Source organism: Cupressus sempervirens, chromosome 7 (genome assembly GCF_028749045.1).
Source record: "Cupressus sempervirens isolate cs-2001-9-10 chromosome 7, ASM2874904v1, whole genome shotgun sequence".
NCBI classification, from domain to species: Eukaryota; Viridiplantae; Streptophyta; class Pinopsida; order Cupressales; family Cupressaceae; genus Cupressus; species Cupressus sempervirens.
In genome coordinates, this window is record NC_143124.1 from 285,886,943 (window position 1) to 285,905,502 (window position 18,560).

Sequence of the window (18,560 nt, forward strand, 5' to 3'; positions counted from 1 at the left end):
TCCATAAGTTATTTCATATTATGCCAAGCCTGTGAAGCATGAAGGCCAACTAAGTAGTGGATTATGAATGTGCAAGGTATAAGTAAAGTTCTTATCTTGTGAAGATAAGTGTGCAACATATGTATGATCTATGCAATATTTTTTATTAATGTGAAGTCTATGAGATAATATGTAAACTACATATGATGTATGATCAGAGAAAGTGTGAAATATAATAGACATCAAGTATTGTATGTATATCTATTCTTGTAAAGAGTTAAATTTTATAATTGCATGTTAGGGTAGTGGGCTCTTCTTTCATACATTGTATTCAATCTACCAACTCCTAACAGGGTCGAAGAAACTCCTAACAGGGTTGAGGCTTCTAACAAGCCTATTCCTCTAAAAAGGACTCAAGACACTATATGTACTTTGTATACTTCTAACAAGGTCAATATCCTTAATAGGATCCTATTGTTTAGTGAATCATCTACTAGGTATCATCCCCACCAGGGTTTTCCCTTGGCCAAGGTTTCCCTAGTTAAAAAATAATGATGTTATGAGTTATCTATGTGCATGGTTAAATTTATTATTCAGCATTGTTGGTTTACTTTCGTATGCAAGTTATAAAGTAATTAACAATATTCAATTGTGGGAAAAAGTTTGTAGAATAATAGTTCACACCCACCCCCCTTGCCCCCCCACCTAGTCTTATCTACTTCTAACAATTGGTATCAGAACCTAGTTACTCTAGAGAATTTAAACAACTTGAGTAAGATCCCTATAGATATGGAACAGTTGAAGAAAAACCTTGAAGAAGCTCTTGAGTAGATTGACCTTCTTACTAAAGAAAGAGATAACCCAAAAGATAGATATGAAGATGCAAAAGTTTTCTTTGGTAAATTGAAAGACAAGATTGATGATCTAGAATATAACAAGGAATCAATTTTGGAGACTAGTGCCAATGATGAATTAGGAAATTTCTAAAAATAAAATGAGATTTTGAAACATGAACTAAAAATTGTTGAACTTAAGTTGAGTCTTAAGAAAAATGGTGGCAAGAATGAACCTAAACTAAAAAATGAGAATACAAACCTTAGATCCCAGTTAGGTCAAGTTACATCTAAATTAGATACTATTAAGATTGAGCATGTAAAATTAGAAAAGTACAATATCATTGTGAAAGGAGAATTGACATAGGCTAAGAAATAGTTAGAGAAACTTTATTCCAGTAGTGAGAAGATAGATGAATAGATATTTCACCAGAGACCTTCTTATGACAAGACAGGGCTTTAATATTGTTGAAAATTGGCTAATGAAGATATATAATTATTTTCATTTATGGAAACACATGATGTACATGCTTGTAGAAAACCTCACAAATAAAGATACTTAGCTTTTGGTACTCAAAAAATTGTCTAAGTATGAAATTGGTTTATAGAAGTACATTATTTTGTATGTAACTTTTTACTAATTTCATATTGTGATTAGTGAAGTTAGATCAAGATAGTATACATATTTATCATGATGTGTATAACCTCATACATCACTACAGACTGTAAGAAAAAGAGATATTCATGTTTTACCAACAATACAATCAAAGATAAAAGAATTATTTTGTTTACAAAATAATTACTTGACTAATTAGGGTTGACATCCTAGATGTTTAAGTTGGAAAAATATGTTATGGTCTTAACCAACCTAATAGAAATTTGTGAAAAGGCATGGTATTTATGCAAAGGACATCTTGCAATTTAAAATGTGCAAGTTGTGCAAGTGATATGTTGTGTTAAGCAATTGTATTGTGATATGTGAACTTTTGTGAAGTGATACATGCGAAGTTTTGAGAAGCTATTTTTGTGATCCAAGATCAACCTAAGGATTAGAGATAAGTCAAGAAAGAAGTTACATCACCTATATACCAAAGAACTAATTACTTGTTTGGGCAGTGAGCTATTCTTGTAATTGGAAGTGCATGTTTGGGCAATGGGCTCATCTTACATCTATTGTACTACAACTCCTAATAGGGTTGGAATCTCCTAATAGGGATTCAAACTCTCCTAACAAGGACTCTCTATATTGAATTTTTCCATTGACTCTTAATAGGGCCCATCCTATAACAAGGAAAATATATATATATATATATATATAGTGGGTATCATCCCAACTAGGGTTTTCCCTTGGTCAAAGTTTCCCTAGTTAAAAAAGTATGGTGTTATGATTTATCTTTGTGCATTTTTACTATTACTATTCAACATTACTTGTTTACTTTCTGATGTATAGTTTAGAGTAATAAATAATATTCAGTTGGAGACTAAAGTTTGTAACTTACTAGTTCACCCCCCCTTCTCAATAATTCCTATTTCTAATAATTGGTATTAGAGATTAGTTACTCAGAAGAGGCTTAACAGCTTGAGTAAGATCCCTAGGCATATGGAATAGTTGATGAAGAACCTTGAATAGGCACTTGAAGAAATTGATCTCCCTATTGAAGAAAGAGATAAGCTGAAGGATAGCTATGAAGACTCCAAAGTATACATTTGAAAATTGAAGGACAAGATTGAACATCTCAAATCCAAGCCTAAATCTACTGAATCTAAAGCTAGTGATGATGATTATTCAAAGCTAAATATAGAGTACAAGATCTTGAAGTAAGAATTGAAGGTCAGCAATCTAAATTTGACTTTGAAGAATGATCCTAGCAAATTCTAATCTAATTTGAAGATTGAGAATATGGATCTTAGAGAGATTTTGGCAAAGAAGGCATCTAAATTTGAAACATTGAAAGAAGATCATGAAGAACTTCATAAGTACAATACTATTGTGAAAGGTGTATTAACTTAGTGCAAGCAAAAACTTGAGAATATAGAAAAGATTGATGATTTGATGTCAATATAGAGACCTACCCATGATAAAATTGCTCTTGGTTATCTATTTAACATGCCTACAAAGAAACCTGAAAATAGATCAGATATGAAAGAAAAAAGATAAATATGATGATGAGATTGAATCTAGTCAATCTTTTGATAAACCAAAAGAAGTTGGACAAGAAAAGGAAGTTGAGATATTGGATGAACCAAAGCAAGTGGAATCTCCTAAAGAAACCAGGTATGAATTTAGAGGTAAGTGTTTTCCATGTAATGAAATAGGTCATATGAAAAGAGATTGTACAAATAAGTCATTAATAATGTTATGATTTTTATTGTAATAATTGTCATGGTATGGTTCATAAAGAAATTGATAGTAGGAAACCTAAATATGATAATGATAGAAAGAATAGTATAGTGTCTAGAAATACTAACCCTATAGATAGAAGATCTAATGAGAGGACATTGAGAGAAGGAAGAGCTTAAGAAGAAAGAAGGTAGATTGTGTGTTATAAGTGTAACAACTTTGGACACATAGCTTGGAATCATCATGCACCTATTGATCAATAGAATCCTACCAGTAGAACTCCAGTATGTCAGTTATGCAACAACTTTGGAGATACATCAAAGTATTGTAGAATGGATAGAAACTTTGGTGATAAAAGGAATAGTGGAAGAAACTTTCGAAAGAGAAGGAATGATGGAAGAAACATCATAAATGATAGAAGGAACCATGAAAGGAACTTCAAAACTTAGAAAGATAATGAGGAACAAAGAAATGTAGTCAGTGAACTTCAAGAAGAACTCAATGAGGCATTCTTAAAAGGACTAGACATCTCAAAATATAAGTTATAAGATGGTAAGATAGGAAAATTGAAGTCAATAATTGAGTTTGATTCAACTAAGTTGAATTAAGTTTGCTGACAGTACCAAAATTTGAAGCTTCATTTAGAGATTGAACTATGGGTAGCAAAGTCAAGAAAAGGTGTATTGAGATAAGTCTATATGGTATCTAAACTTGCTTGAAATTTGGAGCTTATCAATACTTGTTAGAAAGGAATTAAGAGTTATTGTTATTATAAAGAAAGTTAATTCTATAGTAGAAGATGAACACTATGTTTTTATAGAGAATTTCATATAGTGAATATTCTTGGAGCATTGTCATGATGCAAGGAAGCTATGGTAAACTTCAGGTAGCATTTGAAGATAGAGAAAATATTTCGAGTAGATATTTGATTTTAGAATGTAATTGACAGCTTTTTCATGTTTGTAAATTATGTTATTAATGAAAATGTGAATTGAATGAAGAAAATGGAGTATAGACTTGATTACCACTTCATTGTGATTGCATCAGAAGCATAAAGTGCTCAGAAGCAACTTGACGAGGCAATTTTGAAGTAAACCCTATTTTCAAAAAGAGGTATTTTATCATTTCTCTATAGAATTTCTTTGATAAAGTTTATATTTGATACAATCATGGATATGTCAATAATTTATAATGTTGAGAATGAGGAGAGACCAAAATTAAAGATTTTTATGTAAAACCCATAGAAGGAAACCCTAATTCAACATTATCCATTCCTCTGACCAACATAGTGTATTTCAAAGACATAGGAAGTTATCTTAATAGAAAGTTTGAAACTATTGGGAGCAAGTATATGAACAAAGATATGGAAATAGTTTTTAACCATGATATGACTATAAAGCCTAGATTTGAATGTTTGTAGGAACTAGACCTTTTCACATATCACTTCTACCAAGAATTGGACACTGATGAATGGACTCAAATCATACTAAGTAGAATTCATGATGGAAAACTATGGATGGAATACAATGTAGTTGACATTTAAATAGACCTTATTCATGAGGTAATTGGTCTTAGAAAACAAGGAAATGTACCTATAGGTGAGAAACTTGTTAAGAAGAAGGTTGAGAGCTACACAAAAGCAATTTATAATGGGAAGGCCATAGTGATCAGCACCTTTTAAAAAGATGATGTAAGATTTCTGAGTAGAATCATCACTAACTCTATTTGTGCGAGTTCTAAGATTGATGAATTATCAATACGATTCATCTATGTAACCTATAAGATTTTTGTTGAGAAGGAACAAGTTAACCTTACTGAAATTGTAAGAATGCAACTTCTTGAAAACTTGGAGAAAATCAAGAGGACCAAGAACGGTGTGTTTAGATTTCAATCATTAATCAATCATATATTTTTTCATGTACTTAAGACATTTCCATACTTATCAGTTACAGAGATTATGAGTAGTGAGAAGTATATCATGGAGAAGATTGCATATGTATGTAGAAGACATCCAATAGATAAAATCTTGGATAGTGAAAATTTGATGAGAAAATTTCAGAATGAGATGAAAAAAAGATTCAGAATTACACCTACAATTGTAGAAAGATTCAAAAATGATATATGTGCTATGGTTGATATAGATTTAACTCATATTCAATTAGTAGAACCTCGGGAAACATTCCTTGATCCCTTAGGTTATGAATTAAGTGATGATGTAGCAATTGGATTTATTGATCTATTCTTGAACTTTGAGAAGGATCAAGCTGAGTATAGATTTGGGACTTATGAAGAAATAAGTTAATCAACCCATCAAGCATCACACAAGAAGATTGTGGCTATAATGAAGAAAGCTTTAATAGAGGCTGATATGACAAAAAGTGAGACACAGGCAACTAGGAAGATTGTAAAATAGGGAATAATGTATGTGCAACCCTTATTAGTGTCTATTGTAGAGACATCCTCAAAATAGAGCATTCCATATGTTGCAGTGTCAGCTAAGTAGCCAAGTGAGTTGAATAGGAAATAAGAAATATTAGTGGAAGTTGTGACTACCAAGACAAAAAGAGTCAAGAAACAAGCTACCAGACCAAGTAAGAGACAAAAGACATTGTTGAATCCAGTGAAGAACGAGAAGAAAAAGAAGAAAAATAGGCAAAGAGTGTTACCATTTCTAAATGGACAGCAAGTAAAAAAAGACAACCTTGGAAGCCAAATATTGAGAAGATAAAAGTCAAAGATTGAGAAGATAAATTCAGCCATTGCTAATGAAGGGAACATTTTTTAGATGAACAAATTTTATGATTTGTATAATGATATTGAGAAAGATTAGATTGATATCTCTACTATGAGATATATAATTGCTAACAATCTGAAACTTAATGATATTAAAGGCATAGTAAATCAAAAAGTCTATGATAGACTTATAGAGAAAAAGCCACCAGCTCAAGAAGAGGACATAGAACTTCAAAACTCTATGATAAGGACCATATGCAAAAAAGATGATGAGGAAGAAGTCAAGATTTTGTTTAACAATCTAGCACCTTACTTGAGGAACAAAGTGAGACCATTTTTATCTATGGTGGGTGAGAAGGATTTAATTAGGAATGAAACAGTAGTAGCCATCAGTCAAATGATGCCTGAGTCTAAGGTAGCACCTTCAACAACACCTATGACTTTGGAAATATTAGTAAGTGGTGACATAATACAAAATGATCAGACTAATGTTACTATTAATATTAATGATAGTAATCCTTTTGAGATTTTTGAACAGCCTAAATCTTAGGTTGAGGTTATTCAAGACCAACTAAAATAAATTGAAGAGGAGAATAGGATATTAGAAGCAAAAAAGAGAAAAATAGAAGAAGCCAAGTAGAAATTGCTTGAAGAGGAAATGAAAAGAAAAGTTGAGGAAGAAAAGAAAAGGAAAATAGAGGAAGAAAGGAAGAAGAGAATAGATGAGGAAGAAAAGAAAGAGAAAGAAAGAAAAGAAAAGGAAGAGAGAAGAGTCAAAGAGGTAGCAGAAAAGAAGCAAAGCGAAGATGAATCTAAACCATCTAGTTCATCCACTCCACTTTCACTTAATAGCCTAACAAGTGATAATGATGATCAAACTAACTTGATCTCATTTCTGACAAAACTGATTGAGAAGAGCAAGAAAGTGAAGAGCCTACAAAGAACCTTAATGGAGGTAACTAATAGATTACACAGTACTCTAGCAGTCAAGCATACAAAGGTAGGCACTTAATAGAGGGCACAAGCAGTGTTGAAATCTTTTGATGAAGAATTTATAAATTTTATGTATGTTGCAAGGTCAAAGGCATATATTTCACATGATGCTGATTTGTTTAGCACCATTTGTCAAAACATCAAGAATGATTTGCTAAGTCTTGATACTTGTATCATGGAACTTTGGAAATGTCAGAAAGATAAAAATTATTATACATTAAGTCTGTCTTATCTCATAAATTGACCAAGGATTTTGATAGTAAGATTGAACCAAAGCTGAGTGAGCTAGAAGCTCTATCAAAACTGATACAACAACCTTCTAACAAAGTTGATGACTTTGAAGGACAAGTGGCCACTGGTCATAGTGATATCAAGAAACTAGAACTTTAGAAAGAAAATTTTTTGAAGATAATATTAGAATTTAGAGAGTTTATTTCTCTAAAGATATCTATTATTAAGAGACAGTTGGAGGAATGTGTCAAAGCCAAGGACACCTATTCAAACTTGTTATACTTTGATCTTATTGCAGTCAAGATGCATCATATGCTCTATGTATAATTCTCACCTCTACTAAAATAGCCAAGGATACATGGATAAAAGGTTTAAATAGTCTTAAGGCATGTTTTGACAATTATATGAAGATATTATCAGTTTAAGGTAGATGATTACAGTTTTTGACAATAGATGGACAAATTTTAATAGTTTTTGACATTCTAACCTTTGTTATTAATGTCAAAGGGGGAGGCAATGCATAAGAAAATTGTAAATAAGGTAAAGGTGAGAAGATAAAATTGTAAGGTATGAAATCATATTGAAAGCGGGAGCATATGTAAGATGGATAAGTTGTAAAAGATGATTAATGTATTGATATTGTATTGTTTTGACAAGTTTTTGGTACTTATCCATTTTTCCCTATTTTGTTGCCATCAATGTCAAAGGGGTAGATTGTTGACAATTGGATAACAAAGATATGTAATTGTTGTTATTTATGGCAACACATGATGTACATGCTTGTAGAAAACCTCAAAAATAAGGATACTTAGAACTCAAACAATTGTCTACATATGAAATTGGTTTACAACAATGTATTATTTTGTATGTAAATTGTTACCAATGTCATATTATAATTAGAGAAGTTAGATGGAGATAATATACATGTTTATGATGTTGTGTATAACCTTGGACATTAGTATAGACTATATGGAAAAGATATTTTCATGTTTTACCAACATTGAAATTAAAGATAAAGGAATTATTTTGTTTACAAAATAATTACTTGACCAATTAGGGTTGACATCCTAGATGTTTACTCTAAGTTAGAAAAGTATATTATGGTCTAAGCTAACCTAGTAGCAATTTGTGAAAAGGCATGGCATTTATGCAATGGACATCTTGCAAATTCAAATGTGCAAGTTGCGCAAGTGATTTGTTGTGTTAAACAATTGTATTGTGATATGCAAACTTTTGTAAAGTGATATATGTGAAGTTTTGAGAAGCTATTTTTGTGATCCAAAATTGAGTTGAAGATTATAGATAGTCAAGAAAGAAGTTATAACACCTATATACCAAATTAATAATTACTTGTTTGGGCAATGAGTTCTTCTTGTAATTGGAAGTGCATGTTTGGGTAGTGGGCTCATCTTGTATATACTATACTACTAACAAGGTTGGAATCTCCTAATAGGGACTCTCTATATTGAATTTGTTCATTGACTCCTAATAGGGTCCATCCTTTAACAAGGAACATATATATGAATATTATCTATTGGGTATCATCCCCATCAAGGTTTTCCCTTGGCCAAGGTTTCCCTAGTTAACAAAATATGGTGTTATGAGTTATCTTTGTGCATGGTTATTGTTACTGTTCAGCATTACTCATTTACTAATTCACTCTCCTCTTTGTAATTCCTATTTCTAACAATCTTTTTGGAGATAAATCAGCCAAGAAATTTGAAATTACAAGAGAACCAAATCTAGTTATTGAATCCCCTAAGGAACTTGATCTGAGCAACATAGAATCCAACATGTCTATTGAAGTATCAAAGGAAGTTGAATTAATTAATTTGTTAGTGAAACATGATGAACCTAAGAAAAAAGAGAAAGTTGATAAACCTAAACAAGATGAACCACCCAAGAAAGTAAAATGTGAGTTCAAAGGTAGATGCTTCATATGCAATGAAGTTGTTTATATGAAAAGAGATTACATAGGTAAGTCTTTTAAACCTATTACTAATTTCTATAGTTATAATTGTCATGGTTATGGACATAAGAAACCTAAACATGATGGTAATAAAAAAAATAGTAGAATATTTAAGAACACTAACCTTACAGGTAATGAAAGAGGGAGATCACGGAGTAGATCTAATGACTGTGATAAATCTTATGGAGAAAAGAACCAGTTCGTGTGTTACAAGTGTAACAATCCTAGACACATTACAAGGAATTACAGATCACCTGAAAGTTAGAATGGAACAAATTAGAGAACAAATGCACATGTATGTCAGTTATGTAATAACTTTAGACACACAACAAGATATTGTAAAATGGACAGAAGAAGCTTCAATATGAATCCTAATAATAGGAGGAACAATAAGAGAAATCACAGAAGGAATGATGGTAGTGAAAATAGTTAGAAGGAAGAAATTAAGGAACATGATGATAAATTCAAAGAAACATTTGTGACAGCTAAGGATCCAAAAAGCTCTTATACAGTTTCGGAGGAATAGTATTTTGATGCACCTGATAAGACATTGAAGTCATAGATTTTTTGTGACTCATCTTACTTGAAATAAGATATTTTAGAAGAGGTAGTGCATTAGTTTGTCAAAACTAATGTTGAAGAGAGAGTTGGAGGTTATGTAGTTAACATAAGATAAAGGACATAGAGACTAAGCTATGGTCAAGTGCACAAGTCTAGATATGATATCAGTGAGTAGGAATTCGAAAAACAAGCTTACTAGTAAACAAAGATACTATTTGAATTTGTGGTAAATGCGCATTTAATACATAGGGCAATTTGAAATGATTTAAGGATCGCAAACAAGTTTTTGTGTACCATTTGTTCATACAAAGTGTCTTGAGCAAACTAAAGAGCCATTTGATAGCAAATCAAAGTGCAAAGAGAAGTTTCTAAAGTACAAAGCTGCAGAAGCCCTAAAATGTGATTTTAAGGTATTTTATAGAGCTAAGCTAAGTTTTTTAGAGAATATAGTAGAATTGCAATGGCTAGTTAGACTGTCTATGTTGTGACTGATAGACCATGGTACGTGTTCAAGAAACATCCATTTATTTCACTTTTGGATGACCCTTTGGATGCATTTTGCAAGTTCCAAAGAATATGCTTCATGTTGAGGATATTATAAGTTGTATCCACTCTAAGATTGAAAGTTTAGGAGATGAAGATATTCACAAAGACTTGGCAACCATGTGTAATAGTGATCTATCCTTGAAATCCACATATGAACACCTATGTGAATTGAATTTAGTAAAATATATGTTTTATATAGAGTTTGATAATCGTGATTGGACCTAAATTATTCTGAGTAGGGTTCACGATGATTTGTTATGGCTAGGTGATGCACAAATAGCTATCAACAATAACTTAATTCATAAGGTCATAGGTTTGAGAAATGAGGGATGTAATCCTATCAATGAGAATAATGTAAGAAAGATGGTTGAGAAAAACCTAAATACTAGGTTTGATGGAAAAAAACATGAAGGTAGACTTCATTCAAGACAAAGGAGTAAAGCTATTAAGAAAGGTATCAGGATACACATTCAACCATGGATTAAGGGTCAACTTAGTAATAGCTAGATTTTTACATGTAGCTCATGTAATGGTAGTTAATAGGGAAAAGTTAATCTATGTGAGATTATCATATTGCAATTGTTGGATAACATTGCCAAAGTGAAGAAATCAAAGAGTGTAGTTTTTAGATTTGAGTCCCTACTAACTCATCTGTTTTTCTATGCTATAAGGATGTTTCCTAGAGTAACAAATTGGGATAGCAATGAGTTCACAATGAAGATAGTGACTCAATGTTATGGATCTAAGTTGGACAATGTCAAATATGATGAGATTAACAAAATAATGAAAAGTTTCTAGCAAAAAATGAAACAGATGTATAGAATACCACCCTCAATGGTAGAAAAGTACAAGGAAGAAATACGCTTCATGGTGGAGAGTAACAATATCTGTATGGAAGTTGTGGTACCAAGGGTTAAGTTCATAGAACCCATGGGATATGAGATGAGTGCTAGAAGGGTATGCATAGATCATACTTGATGTAGGAGCATCTTGCATTAGAAAATAAAAGGAGAAATTTTTTTTTTTTTTTTTTTTTTCAAAAGAAAAGAAAAAAACAAAGGAAAAAAATTTTTAAATTGTGGAGGAGAGAGAAAGTGATGAAAATTAGAAGAAAAATAATAAATAAATAAATAGATTTGGAGAGAAGAGGAAAAAGGTAGTTAATAGGTGGCATTATTAAATATAACTTCTAGCTAGAGGGTTTATTTAATGTAACTTGCTAAGACAACTTGTGGCTTGAGGGTTTATTTAATGTAACTTGCTATGTCAACTTATGGCTTATGCATGTAAGGGTTTATTTTAATTTGTAATAGGTTAGGATGACTTGTGGTTTGGTTTGGTATAAGTAGAGGGCCTTGTCTTGTCATTATTCATTCAGAGGAAGAGTAGCTAAAGAGTGAGTTTTTCCTAAGTCTGTGGACAAAGTGCCAAATGTGAGGCAATTTACAGTAGGATTTTGATTAATCATCCAAATTGGAGAAGAGAATGGAAGATGGAGTAGCTAAGTGAGAGAAGATTTTTGGAGTGTGTGGATAGAGCACCAAATGTGAGTCACTTTACAATTGGATCTTGGATAAAGTTTGAGAAGAGCTAGTAGTTGCGGCTTTGAAAACATGGAGATTACTTGGTGGGCTTGTGAGCACAAGTTCAGATCTTCCTTGGAGGTTTCTACCAGAGTTTGGATCTGGACTAGCAAGTTTTTGGATTGGATCTTAAGGGATCTTGTAGAACTATTATTGTAATTTTTTTGTATTTGTTTGTAACTGGGAATGCCTTAGAGCCTAGTGCATTGCATGTAAATAGTTATTTTATGAATAAAGAATTTGATTTGGTATCAAATCTTGCATTGTTGTTGTGTTTCTATTGTGTAGTTATTTGTTGGGGGCTAGGACATCTCCTTTGGGGATTCTTCTACCTTGCACTGCATCAATATTCCAATCAGAGAATGACACAAAGTGCTCTAGATGAGGAAGTTATGAGGAGAAAATGAGATTAGTTTAGTCAAAACTACACAAAAAAGAAAGCAAGAAGAAAGTGGAAAAGATGATAGATTCCATTCTCAAGGAATCAAGAATGACCATAGAGGAATTCAAGGAAGTCAAAGGCATTGCACTGGAAATGAAAGCAAGTGGATAGTATAATGCATTAGAAGCAACTCCTATTGATGTTGTAGGACCTTCAAAAGGTGTGACAATAGTACAACCATGTGCATAAGACCCCATTATACCATATGTAGCAATTGTGTAATTGCAACTTGTGAGAACAAGAAATAATTACCCAAGGAAGTGACAAGAGGTGGAAGCACCTACAAGGAAGAGGAAATTAGAGATATTGGTAAAGGTTAAACAAGAACCTACACCATAATCAAAGAAAAAGATCAAGCAAACCACCAATGGACCATGCAAGAGAAGAAAATTGATGCAAGTAAGTGAATCTGAAAGTTCTGAGGATGAAGCTAGAGATAGACCAGTAGTGCAAGATTCGTAGGAAGGCAAGACAGTAGCTAGAAAGAGAGCATGGAAACCAAAGGTAGAGAAACTAAACATGCTAATAATTAATGATGACAATTTTATACAATTAAACAAGTATTACAATGGATAGAAGGCAGTTAGAAAATGCCATCATAGGAAACATGATTTTGAGAAATAAGAATTTTGAGAATATTCAAAATAAGATACTTGAAGACCTATATAGTAGGCTAATAAATAGGAAGAAGAGAGCATTAGATGAAGATCTAAATTTGAGGATCACAATGATAAATAAATTGTGTGAAGTTGACTCTAATGAGGACTCAAACATAATTTTGAAGGGTATTGAGCCCTTGTTGAGGAATAAAAGAAGAGTGATTCCTCTAATGGGAGGCAATTATGAGGATGTTAGGAAGGAGATAATTCTAAAATTCATGACCTTAGTGCCTAAGGTGAGTTTCATTCTTGATATCCCACTGTATGTGGAAGCATACACATCATCCAGTGATGAGGGAGAAGTAGAAGAGAAATAGCAAGCACCCTCACCACCACATATTTTTATAGGTACTAAATCCATATAGGTGGATAGTATGCACATAATTGTAGATGTAAAGGAAAATTGTTTTGGAAGAAATGGAGAAAATATTATTGGAAATATTAGAAATATAACAACATATTATAGCTTTGATAAAGAAGAAGAATAGAAGAAGAAAGAAATAAAGATGATAGCAGAGGTAAAGAGGCTAGAAGAAGAGTAGAAGAGAAAGAAAGAAGAGAGAGAAAAGAAAAAGAGAGGAGAAGAGGAAAGGAGGAATATTAAAGAATATGCAAGGAAAGAAGCAGAAAGATTGGAAGAAGAGAAGAAGAAAGCTAAGGAAGAGAAGAAGAAGGGGGAATCGAAAGTAGTTATACCTATTCCTAGAGTAACTCTAATCATAGTAGCAATAGTAGTATCAGTGCCATCAAATGATGATGATGATAAAAAATGATTAATGAGCTCACTAAGAAAGTTATTTGAAAAGAATAAATCAATAAAGTCTTTGGAGAAGACACTCATTAAAGTCTTGGATAGAATATAGAAGATAGTCAACAAAATTATAGCTAATCCAAACTTACAGGTAAAGGCAAAGGAGTTGGTGAAGATCTTTAATAAAGATCTCAAAGCTTTAGCACAAGTAGATTTAGCGCAAGTATAGGCAAAGCATGATGCATCATTGTTTGATATAGCATGCACTAATGTGAGAAATAAATTGAAAGCACTTGATGAAAGCATCAAGGAACTTAGAAAACACATTGATGAAGGGAAGAAATTGTATGAATAGTTTGCATTGTCATACAAATACCTAACTAACTTTGAGAGTCAAATATAGGGTAAGATGAGTGAACTTGAATCACTCACAGAGAAATTACAACTCCTAGAGACCAACATTGAAGAGTGTGGAATAGAAGTAGAGAAGATTCATAGTGTGATCAAAGGCTTGGACTCTAACAAGGAAAAGGTAGCAAAGAGATTCTCTAGTCTTAGAGAAATGTCACCTAGATAAGTACTTTATAGAGGCAATTGGAGGAATTTCTTGCAACAAAAACTTGCTATGATAAGTTTGCATATACTGACTTGAGCACAGCTAAAGTGGCATCCTATGCACTATGTGCACTAATGAGTATTTCTAATTTAGTAAAGAAAAATTGGAAGAAAGAGATGATCAAGCTCAAACTTGTTTATGCAGATTGTTTTTCCAGGATAGCAAGTTGATCGGCATTAGGTCACCTAGTTTTTAGAATACAATTTTTGACACCTTTGCAATTGATGTCAAAGGGGGAGTAATATGTAGAAGGAAAATTGTATGTATTATATATGTAAGGGTGAGTACACTTATGTAATTATGTATCAATGTAAAGGAGTGATAAGGAATGTAATGATCCATCAAAACATGAATAAAATAGTTATGTTTTGAAGGCAATCTTGTTTAGTTACTATTATTTGTTTTTTGTTATGTATGACATCATTTTGGGACTTAGTCAATTTCTCAAATGTTGCCATCGATGCAAAAGGGAGAGATTCTTGGCAATATAGTCAGATAGATGTCTTGATAGTTGTTGTTTATGGCAATATGTAGTCAACATTTCATTTATACATTTATAGATAGAAAATTATCTAAGTGTTAGATAGTTTGCAACAGCACAAAGAGGAGATGTGATATGTATGGAAAACTAATTGAAAGTTAGCTTATGCACAATTGAGGAAAGTTCTATGACAATGTCATGATGATGTATACTAGTGCACAAGTGTGTATAGATAGTATGACACAAGCTATGATTGAAATACCAGGATGGGTATTGAATAGTACTAAACAAAGCATAGCAAGGAATTGGATTGTCCAACTTGAGAAATTATTTTGGTCACAAAATAATTACTAAGTCATGATGAGCTAAATATTTGGATGTTATTCCATAATTTATTTTATATTATGCCAATCATGTGAAAGCATGAAGTCTGACTAAGCATTGAATTATGATCTATGTGATATTTGTGATTGATATGAAGTCAATGAGATGATATATGAGCTACATCTAATGTATGATCAGAACAAGTGTGAAATATAGTAGACATAAAGTATTGTATGTATATCTATTCTTATGAAGAATTGAATTGTATAATTTCATGTTAGGGCAGTGGGCTCTTCTTGCATACATTGTATTTGATCTACCAACTCCTAATAGGGTTAAAGAAACTCCTACTAGGGTTGAGGCTTTTAACAAGGCCTAGTCCTCTAACAAGGAATTGAGACACTACATATACTTCATAGACTCCTAACAGGGTCAATGTCCTTAATAGGATCCTATTGTTTAGTGAATCATCTAGTGGGCATCATCCCCACTAAGGTTTTCCCTAGTTAACAAATAATGGTGTTATGAGTTTTCTATGTATATGGTTATATTTACTATTCAACATCATCGGTTTAGTTTCATATGCAAGTTGTAAAGTAATTAACAATATTCATTTGTGGGAAAAAGTTTGTAGAATATTGATTTACCCCCCCCCTCTCAGTATTATCTATTTCTAATAGACTATAACTAACTAACAAAAAAAATTGGCAAGTTAAGTCAAAAATTGGCTAATAGAAAGAGCTACACATTAGTGTACCTAGTGCACTTTCCACACCTTCTCAGTTGCGCCTAGTGCATAGGGATGCTAGAATGAGTCTAAGTCTAAGCACATTGTGTAGTTGCACGATGTGCACAACCATGCAATAAATTTGTGTGATAGTAGTTGGGAATGGTTTTGTTTGAAAGTGCATATAGCACTCATGCACACTTTACACATGTGCTCTTGGTGTGCAAGGTGTGCCTAGCACTTTACCTTAGAGTTCTATAGGAGTAGAGTCTTACACAGCTGAAAGGGTGGAAAGGTGTGCTAATCAAGGACTTGGATGTCACAATGAGTAGAATAGGGTGGGTTACCCTATTTATATGCATAAACAGTAGGTTAGCACACCCTACACACCTTGCCCAAGTGCACACTCATGTAAGGTGTGCAAGTATGCCCCTTGGTAAGGTGCGGGAAAGGATGATGAGGTTAAGGAAGCACATGTGTCAATGCTCACTAGGTAAGAAAGTGTGCACCCTTTTGCCTTAGTGCAAAAGTGATTTCCAATTACTAGATCTCAAACAAAACTAATAGAATAGACTCCTAGACTAGGCCTATAGTTGTTAGCTTAAAGAATAAATTTGACAACTGACACTTAACCAAGATCAAGAATAGGTCCCGAGTGCAATAGATGTCGAGTAATCTTCAGGTGCCGAGTAAAGTGTAAATGTCGAGTGAAGATCAGGTGCCGAGTAAAGTTTAGATGCCGAGTAACACAGTTTTGTGTAAGTGCCGAGTAACTCAGTAGAACAACATGTGCCGAGCAACAAAAATATTTCAAGAGCCGACTAATCCAAGATATCAGCATAAGAGTTTGGAATCACACAAACTATGATGAAAATAGTCTTTACAGCCGACATAATGAAATCTTGAAGGATTTAATGATCAGATCGAATCTTTTATATTTCCTATGCAATTTGCATGCAGCCAATAAGAAAAATGATAAAGGCATGCAACCAATCAGCAACAGATAAGTATTAAACGGAAATGAAGATTGAATATGGATCGTAGATCCAGACCTAACCCTAAATCCTCAAATGTCTTTATAAGGAAGACGATATCTCATAGAGAAGACATGATAGAGAAGGAGATGATGAAGATGATGATATAGAGGAGAAGATATAGAGTGGTTGATATACTATTTTCAGAAGTGAAAGATATCAGATCACAAAGGATCAAGATCAGACGAAGCAGAACAGAGCCAGTATTTAGCAATCAAGGATTGTAAACTATCATGTTCATTTTACCTAATACTTTCTAGCCATTGTATTAGTATGGAAATCCTATGGTGATAGGTTAGCTTAACAGCTATTTCATTGATCCTAGAGATAGGTGATTAAATCCTTTAACAGGGTGACACTTCATGTTAAGTGTTTGTAAATCCTCTAACCAGGTCACTATTAACACAGTGTAAAGCCTTTAACAGGGCAAACCATCAGAAGTGGTTAAACAATATTGCTGCAGTAATTTTTGTGGGTATCATCCCCACTCTAGTTTTACCTTCTTATTCTTGAAGGGTTTCTGGGTTACCAATTTCAGGTGTTATGTGTTATTGATGCATGTGTTAGTTTTATGTTTACTTAATGTATTTACATGCATGCAATTTATTTCCACATAAAAGTTTTATAGGACAAATTTTAGTACTTCTGATTCACCCCCCCCCCCCCCCCCCTCTCATAAGTACTCTTTCCACATTTGAATATTCCAACAATTGGTATCAGAGCATTACCAGGTTCTCATAAGGAAAAGTTTAACAGCTTGGAGGAAAAGATCTAGAGATGGAAGCTTTCAAACTTGGAAAGATCATTGAAAATCAGGTGATAGATGTGCAACTTGCTCTGCATAGCTTGGAGGAATTTAGAATCAATTTGAGAAACTCATTAAAAAAAAGGAAAGATTTGGCCATAGTTGAGAATGATATACACTACAAGGAAATTAATACCACCAACATATTTTCCAACGGAGATACCAAAGATTTTGATGCAGCAATAGCAGAACTAATGGAGAAAAACAAAATTCAAGCAGAAGAGATTAGATCTCTCAAGATGGAACATGAATCATAGGCCATAATGATATGTGAAATTATAGAACAAAAGAAAAGAGCAGTTGATGATAAGGTCATGATGGAAAATGACAAACGGAATCTTGCAAACAGACTTGAAGAGAAATGGACTGAACTGACAAGGATCTCAAACATACAGATGGATACACTTGCTCAAATGATGAACCTTCATCATGAACTCAATGTGAAGGATATTGAGATCTCTACTCTGAAGATGCAGAATGAACAAATTCAGAATGAATTGAACAGAGAAAAAGAGGTAGCAAAAAATCTCAACAAGTCAAGTGAAGCCATCAAGTATTTTGAACAGTTGCTGAAAACTCCAAGATCTGCCCATGATACATCAAGACTTGGTTACAATAGCACTGAAGTTGGAGAATCATCAAAAAGTGTTGAACAAAGAAGTGATAAAGGTAAGAATACTAAACCCACTTTTCATTATTGTAATAAGAAGGGACATACTGTTAATGTGTGCAGGAGCAGAAGATTCAATCAACCAAACACACCTAAGAGTAAGAGTTTCTATCACAAGTGCAACATGCAAGGACATATGACACAAGATTGCAGATCCAATTTCACAAGGACTCAGAGATTTGATGGACATTGTTATAATTGCAATAAGTATGGACATAGGGCATTTGAATGCAGATCAAAACCTATGTGGACATCAAATCAACCAGCAAAAACAGAAGGAAA